Genomic DNA, 9,357 nt, shown 5'->3' on the forward strand with positions numbered 1-9,357 from the left:
ACAACCCCAAAGCAACAGAGCATTAAGTATAAAAAAGGGCTACGACCTGAAACGTGACCTGTTCCTTTCCTTCTGAAATGCTTTGATTTATCATTTTGCATACCTGTCATTCCCTAGTTCCTTGTACATTTTATAGTTTCTCTCCCCTGACTCTCAGTCTCAAGAAGGGTCTTGACCTGAAACGTCAGCTGTACCTTTTCCCCAGAGATGCTGCCTGGCCCACTGAGTTACTCCAGCACTTTGCATCTATGTTTGAAGAATAGATCGGGTGGATGCACAGAGTCTCTTTCTTGCCCAGAGCAGAATCAAGGACCAGAGGACATAGGCTTATAGTGAAGGGGAAAAGATTTTGATAGGAATAGTTGAGGCCAGTTAATTGGCTATATTTAAGAGGGAGTTAGATGTGGCCCTTGCGGCTAAAGGGATCAGGGGGATGGAGAGAAGGCAGGTACGGGATACTGAGTTGGATGATCAGCCATGATCATATTGAATGGCGGTACAGGCTCGAAGGGCTGAATGGCCTACTCCTGCACCTATTTTCTATGTTTCTATGGATCTGAGGGGTGACTTTTTCACACTAAGGGTGGTGGATTTATGGAACGAGCTGCCAGAGGAGGTAGTTGAGGCTGGGACTATCCCAACGTTTAAGAAACAGTTTGACAGGTACATGGATAGGACAGGTTTGGAAGGATATGGGCCAAATGCGGGCAGGTTGGACTAGTGTAGCTGGGACATGTTGGCTGGTGTGGGCAAGTTGGGTCGATGGGCCTTGTTTTCACACTGTATCACACTATTAGGTTTCTGTAACTTGTTGGGGTACTCATTGCATTTTTGGGAGGTTTACAGACCCAATAACATTTGGAATAGAGGGATGCTTCACGAAGTGACGGCATGTATGGCCAGACTTTAACCTTAATTAAAGAGTTTGGGCCAAAGATGTTTGCAAACTGAGAATACTTTGCTGGAGTTTCACTTCAGTCGAAGCAGAACTGTGTGTTACACATCTCTGATTTATTCCCAGGGGATGGAGAAACACATATTGACAGATTAAAATTGTTAGCTCATGTTGTCTTAATGTTACATTAATGTCTGCAATGTGCCTTCGATGTGTGCCTGCACCCGTGGAACAATTCTCCCTGAAACCCATGCCAACACGTTAGATACAATAGTAGTGAGCAGAGGGTGTGACAGGCGTGCCACACTTATCTGACGCCAGCACTGCCACGTTTAATTTCAACTCCACTCAGCAGCCTCTTAACCTCACAACTGAACACTCGCCAATCAACAGGAACCACTCACCACCAGTGCTATCTAAAGACATCGTAAACTGCTTACAGCATATTTGCTGTTCTTTTTCTAGCTGATTCTATTAATGTCCAGTGCTCCCTTCTGATGTTTCAAGTTGAGGATCAGTGTTGTAGTGAATGCTGAATGAAGTCATGATCAATTTTCAAACCTCTGTATGCGCTAAGTTAAGCACAGTTTAAGAATAAGGGGTAAGCCATTTAGAACGGAGACGAGGAAGCACTTTTTCTCACAGAGAGTGGTGAGTCTGTGGAATTCTCTGCCTCAGAGGGCGGTGGAGGCGGGTTCTCTGGATACTTTCAAGATAGAGCTAGATAGGGCTCTTAAAAATAGCGGAATCAGGGGATATGGGGAGAAGGCAGGAACGGGGTATTGATTGGGGATGATCAGCTATGATCACATTGAATGGCGGTGCTGGCTCGAAGGGCTGGATGGCCTACTCCTGCACCTATTGTCTATTGTCTAATGTCTAATTCCTCACTGGAGGAGTGTAACAGGAAGAGTTTCCTTGGGAAGGCAGTTCAAGATATAGATTGGGCAATGAGACTCAGGGCAGGATGAGTAGGCAAAGACCAAGGAAGTGGAATTAAAAAGTTTCTCCACAAAAGGTCCCGGCCACTACTGGCAGTCGGAATTGCCAACAGCCTCACAGGCTTATCAGTTATAGGATCAGAATTAGGCCGTTTGGCCCATCAAGTCCACTCCGCCGTTCATTTGGGATGTGGGAGGAAACCAGAGCACACGGGGGAAACCCACGCGGCCACAGGCAGCACATGCAAACTCCACACAGGCAGCACCCGGGGTCAGACTCAATCTCGGGTCTCTGATGTTGTGAGGCAGCTGTGTGGTTGGGCAGGATTGAGGGGCTGAATGGGTCTTAACTGCTTCTATTTTCTGAAGATAGCCACAAAATGCTGGAGTAGCTCATGTGGGTCAGGCAGCATCTCTGGAGAAAACTGGGTCGGATGAATGGTTGCGACCTGAATCGTCACCTGTTCTTTGTCTCCAGAGATGCTGCCTGACCTGCTGACTTACTCAGCATTTTGTGTCCATCTTCAGTATATACCAGCATCGGCAGTTCCTTCCTACATATTGTGTCTGCTCCTATTTTATTTTGCTGTTTATATTCTACCTGGTTGGAGTAGCAGTTATCTCCAAGATCTCACAGTTTGTCTCATGGTTTCTCGACTACTGGTGTTGAATGGAGTTCAATGCAGCTCCTAATTCAGAGACATCTAATTGCAATTCACTCTCTCTCCACAAACCACTGTGGATAGCACACACAGGTCGGCAGGGTGGCGCGTCGGGTGGAGCTGCTACTTCACAGCACCAGAGACCCGGGTTTGATTCTGTACCCGGGTGCTGTCTGTGTGGAGTTTGCATGTGCTGCCTGGGTTTCTCTCCGTGTGCTCTGTCTGAAGAAAAATGATGGGTGACTTTTCGGGTCGGGACACTACTTCAGACCGCGTGTATGATTTCTTCAGACCAGTCTGACGAAGGGTCCAGACCCGAAACGTCACCTATTTCTTTTCTCCAGAGATGCTGCCTGACCCGCTGAGTTACACCAGCATAGATTGTTAAGGGCTTGGACACACTAGAGGCAGGAAACATGTTCCCGATGTTGGGGGAGTCGAGAACCAGGGGCCACAGTTTAAGAATAGGGAGTAAGCCATTTAGAACGGAGACGAGGAAACACTTTTTCTCACAGAGAGTGGCGAGTCTATGGAATTCTCTGCCTCAGAGGGCAATGGAGGCAGGTTCTCTGGATGCTTTCTAGAGAGAGCTAGATAGGGCTCTTAAAGATAGCGGAGTCAGGGGATATGGGGAGAAGGCAGGAACGGGGTACTGATTGGGGATTGGGGATGATCAGCCATGATTATATTGAAGGGCCAAATTGCCTACTCCTGCACCTATTGTCTATTGTCTATTGTCATTTAGTGTCGACCCCTGTGCCGTGTTCTATGTAAGGGAACCTACCCTTCAAATAACTGCATTAAATTCCAAATGGCCAATTCCTAATGAAAACAGTGTAGACTGGAAAATAATAGGTGCGTTCAAAACTTAGGGCATGCTAAAAGATATTGATTTTCTCTCCTGTTTTTCAGATAATGGTGATAGATGCGTGGCCACTGGGAGCTGAACGGATCAGGTTCCATTCAGCACTGCATCCGTCTCTACTCCCTGACGAGCATATCGCAGGAGGAAACATAGATGAAAGTCAACCCTCAGAAACTAAGTGAGGAGGTGGTGGGCTTTCCTTTGTGGGAGTTCAGGCAGTGGCCACAAGTACATCTGCCAGCTGATGTTTCATTGAGAGGGGAACAAGTTTTGACAACGCACCTTCTGAGGCGCTGTGGTCTTGAAGCCCTGCAGTTTAAGACGTGGAGTTTATGCCTGTTCTGGGTCAGACATTGAACCTGGCTCTTTCGGTACACAAGCAACTAATCCCTCCAACCCTTCCCTATCCATGTACCAGTCCAACTCTCTTTTGATTGTCGATTGGTTTAGCTTAGTTTATTTTAATTTATTTATTTTTTTAATTAGAAGCAATTGTACGAGGATAAGACAATCGGCATAACAATTATACAATTATTGTCCAGCTTCATTTTTAACCTTATAACCTAAATTTAAAAAAAAAGAAAAAAAAAAAAAAAGAAAGAAAAAAGAAAAGTATGAAGAAAAAAGAAATAAAATAGAAAAGAGCAAGAAAAAGACCCCTAAGCAGTGAAAGAAGAAAGTAAAATAAATATGAAAAGAAAAGATGGAGATATCCCCGCACACTAACTCTATCCTACACACTCACTCACACAGTAGGGACAATCTACAATTTTACCGAAGCCAATTAACCTACAAACCTGCACGTCTTTCGAGCGTGGGAGGATTCCAGAGCACCCGGAGAAAACTCGCACAGGTCACGGGGGAGAACGTGCAAACTCCATACAGACAGCACCAGTGGTCAGGATTGAACCCGGTGCAAGACAGCAACTCTACCACTGCGCCACCATGCTGGAAATATGAATTACTTTAACAGAAAAAAAAATCTGTGGCATTATTAGAAGTGGTGACTGCCGTTATTTCCCTGTATAACAGCAAACTTCCTCTGCCTTAACCAAATACTTTCTTAAATATATATGCTTTTTTGAAGTGGAAATGCCTCTATATATATAATTGCATGGAACCTATTTTTTCCGATATTATCAGGAGAATAACCTAAAAAAAAAATGTGCTTAACTTTTCTTTGCAATCAGTGATGCACAGCAGAAGTGGTAGACCACAGAAGACTAGAATATGTAACCCTGATGGGGCTTTTTCGATGTATCGAGTCTTTTCATGTTCCTTGTCTCTCATTTAATGTCTTTCATGAGTAGAGGGAAGTTGGAGAGAAATCAAAGGACAAAGGCATGGTGGCTCAGTGGTAGAGATGCTGCCTGACAGCGCTTTCAGCATCAGAGACCCGGGTTCGATTCCGACTACGGGTGCTGTCTGTATCGAGTTTGTACGTTCTCCCCGTAACCGCGTGGATTTTCTCCAAGATCTTCGGTTTCCTCCCACACTCCAAAGACGTACAGGTTTGGTGATAAATTGGCTTGGTATAAAATTTGCCCCTACTGTGTGAGCAGGGTGGGGGGGGGGGGATCGCTGGTCGGCGCGGACTCGGTGTGTTTCCACAATATAGCTCTAAACTAAACTGAAACTAAACTTGACCATTCAAGGGAAAACTCTTGAAGTCATAGGGAGAACATGCAGACTCCACATCAACAGCACCAGAACTCTTGTGCTGAAACGTCGCCCATTCCTTCTCTCAAGAGATGCTGCCTCACCCACTGAGTTACTCCAGCATTTTGTGTCCACCAGCGGAAATACCATACCTGATTACAATCAAGCCATCCACAGTACCGATACCTGATAAAGTGAATAAATATCTTCACCTTCATAGAAAAGCGATTTTTGATTATCAAATGACACAAAGATTGCATTCGTAATGATGATTATGTTATTGATATTTGTCATTAATTTCCCATTAAACCGAGGTTGGGGTCAAGGAGCTGAATTGGGAGGGGGAGGGTGTGAAAGGGTGGCTATTGGAGGCCAATAACTTGCCGATTTTTTCGGCGACATATCAGTGTTGCCAAAAGATTTGGAACGTTTCAAAATCCAGCGGCGACAAAAAAATGTGGTGACACTTGAAAATAAAACGTGGGCTCATTACCACCTCAGACCCAGTGCTTTGCCCATAGCTTGCAGGACCTGGAAAAGGGTTCTTGCCATCCACCTATTCTATTTTAGCATGTGGAAAGTGGACATTACAAAGGCCAAATTCGTCAATTTTATTATTAATGACGTTCCCAGTGCAGATCATCATGAATCATTCCCCCAGAGTGAAAGAATGGAGTTATGCAGTTGAAAAATGAAAGTCACGAAACTCATAAAATGGAATATCGGTTTGAGAACAATAAGATATTTCTGAGTCTTTTCCCATAATAGCCAACTTCTTCCTGTAACCTTAATTCCAGGAGTTCATAAATTCATGTCATTGGAACAGAAGAAAGCCAGTCGGCCCATCGAGACTACTCCACCATTCTAATCTATCTTTCCCTCTTAATCCCACTCTCCTGCCTTCTCCCCATAAACCATGATACCTTTTCACCAATCAAGCATCTGTCAATTTACGCCTTAAAATTACCCATTGACTTGGCCTCCACAGCCGTCTGTGGCAAAGCATTCCATCACCCTCTGACTAAAGAAATTCCTCATCTCCTTTCTAAAAGTACATCCTTTACTCTGAGGCTAAGCCCTCTGGTGCTAGACTCACCCACTAGTGGAAACATCCTCTCCACATCCACTCTATCCAGGCCTTTCACTATTTGGTAAGTTTCAATGCGGTATCCCCCTCATCCTTCCAAACTCAGCGAGTACAGGCCCAGTGCCGTCAAACGCTCATCGTACGTTAACCCAATCATTCCCAGGGCCATTCTCATAAACCTCCTCTGGACCAATGTCAACTCCATCTCCAATGCCAACACATCCTTCTTCAGATGTGGGGCCCATGTTTCTTCTGTTTCAAATTTATAAACTCTTTGAAGGTTACTATTCAAGCTGCATCCACCATCTTGTGAGGCAGGTCTGGATAATAACAATGTGCGGTGTAAATAAAATATTTCCCCCTGTCACCTCTGGGTCTTTATCATAAATCAGCTCTTGAATTACTTATCCACATATATGGCCAAATGCTGCCAGGTGGTATTAAGACACAAGGATGCTCACTGGTCAACAGAGACAGGGTGGGCCAAATAGCCTATTGCCATGCTGTTTGACCCTGTGACTCCTAGATTCCCCATTCAACAGAAATATCTCCTGTCGATTCTGTTAAACCTCCTTAATATCTTGAAAACTTACTTCAACTTCTATACTTATGAATTGCATGGTACATGAGCCCAGTGTTTTGGAGTCTTGGGCGATTTCCCCACTGTTAAAGATATATATATATATATATCATTGTATCAACAATTTCTATCAAGAGTCAAGAGTGTTTTATTGTCATATGTCCCAGATAGAACAGTAACATTCTTACTTGCTGCAGCACAACAGAATATATAAACATAATAAATAATATAACAAAAAAACTCAGAAAAAAAGAACAAACAATAACAGTACAATAATAATAATAATAATAATAGTCTATTGTAGTTCAGAGCTTATGAGGTTGTAGTGTTTAATAGCCTGATGACTGTAGGGAAGAAGCTGTTCCTGAACCTGGATATTACAGTTTTTAGGCTCCTGTACCTTCTTCCCGATGGCAGTGGTGAGATGAGTGTGTGGCCAGGGTGGTTTGGGTCCTTGATGATGTTGGCTGCCTTTTGGAGGCAGCGACTACAATAGATCCCTTCGATGGTGAGGAGGTCAGAGCCGATGATGGCCTGGGCAGTGTTTACAAAAACATGTTGTGCTCTTAAAGATGGGTCCCGACTGGAAACGGCACGTATCTCTGTTCTCCAGAGATGCTGCCTGACCCGTTACTCTACTCCAGCACTTTGTGTTTTTTGCTCAACATTCATCACGTTTCTTAATGATAACATTTGTTTCCAAGAGTGAGAATTAGATTTGCAATCACTTTTAAAATCAAAACCTCATGTGGGTTTTGCCCTATAGATACAGAGAAATTACTAATACATTGGTAAGATTGATCAGAGATTTTACTGAAAGGGAAAATTAAAGTGTGATTCACCTTGCTTAAATTTCATCGTATTATAAATGTTTCATCCATTATTTGACACACTTATCTAAAGGTTTTAGAAGACGAGAGACCAGAACATAGGTTTATGGTGAGGGGGGAAAGCATTAGTTTAGTTTAGTTTAGTTTTGAGATACGGCATGGAAACAGGCCCATTCGGCCCACCGAGTCCGCACCGACCAGCGATCCCTGCACATTAACACTCTCCACACACACTAGGGAAAGTTTACACTTATACCAAGCCAATTAACCTGCATACCTGTACGTCTTTGGAACCTGAGGGGTGACTTTTTTTTATACAAAGGGTGGTGGATGTATAGAACGAGGTGCTGGAGGAGGTAGTTGAGGCAGATACTATTGCAATGTTTAAGAAACATTTAGACAGGTACATGGATAGGATAGGTTTAGAGGGATATGGGCCAAACTCAGGCACATGGGACTAGTATAGATGGGACATGTTGGTTGGTGTGGGCAAGTTGGGCTGAAGGGCCTGTTTCCACACTGTGTGCCTTTATGTCTCTAAAACAGAAAATGATAGAAATACTCAACAGGTCAGGCAGCATCCATGGGAAGAGAATAAGAGGAGAAGAAACAGACTTAATGCCGTGGTCATAAAGCAGGCACTAGGCTCCTTTCACGGTTCGTTATAATGCTCATTTCAAGCAAGAATCAATTTATACTGTATTATTCCTGTGTAAAATATAAAATGCACTCTTACTGAATAATGAAGAGTAAATATAAATCACCAACAAATTATATGGGGTCACAAGGTACTGCAGATACTGGAATCTTAATAAAACACACAAAGTGCTGGAGGAACTAAGTGCTAACTGTGGGAATGGTTGCTTAGTTTAGAGATACAGCATGGTAACAGGCCCTTCGGCCCACCAAGCCCATGCCGATCACTAAACACCCATTCAAACGAGTTCCATGTTTCCCACTTTGTCAATCATTCCCTACACACTAGGGACACTTTACAAAGACCAATTAACCTACAAACCTACACATCTTTGATTGCGGGAGGAAACTGGAGCACCCAGAGGAAACACATGTGGTCACAAGGAGAACACGCAAACTCCACACAAACAGCATCCAAAATCAGGTTTGAACCCAGGTCTCTGGCGTTGTGAGGCAGCAGCTCTACCAGCTATCAGTCTGAAGAAGGGTCTCGACCCAAAACGGATCAGTCTGAAGAAGGGTCTTGACCTGAAACGTCACCCATTCCTTCTCTCCAGAGATGCTGCCTGTCCCGCTGAGTTACTCCAGCATTTTGTGTCTACCAACTGTGCCACCGTGCCCAAGGAATTGAAGGCATTAACATTGACAACTTAAATGAGATAATTGTTCTTCTACAAACACAAAATCATATGAAATGATCTGGTAAATCTAAAGGAAAAATAAAAGATGGCAATAGCCCAGAAACACGAATAAGACTCTTTTTAATACATTGCGTTACCGACTCGATGTCCCTTTTCTTTCCAAATCTAAGACAGGAAAATATCTTTAGAACAGGATGTACTGTTTCAGTAAGACTCTGCAGGTGCTTCCTTTAAGTATGTCTTTAATTCGCCGTCGCTATGCGATCATTAGTTTGCCGAATTTTGTAAACGAGAAGCAAACCTCCGGTTTAAAGGCAGGGGCTAGTCATTAAACCCATCACACACAATTGCCCTCGCTGCATAATATCTTCCAGAGGCGGCTGTGAGCAACGTGTGCTGCTCTGCCTCTTGCTCTGATTACGTTGCGCTGAGGAAAAAAAACAATGGTGGCCACAAGAGGAGAGATTGGAGCGTAGCACGATGACATCAGCTGCAGAGCGG

This window comes from Amblyraja radiata, chromosome 33, assembly GCF_010909765.2.
Source record: "Amblyraja radiata isolate CabotCenter1 chromosome 33, sAmbRad1.1.pri, whole genome shotgun sequence".
Taxonomy (NCBI): Eukaryota; Metazoa; Chordata; class Chondrichthyes; order Rajiformes; family Rajidae; genus Amblyraja; species Amblyraja radiata.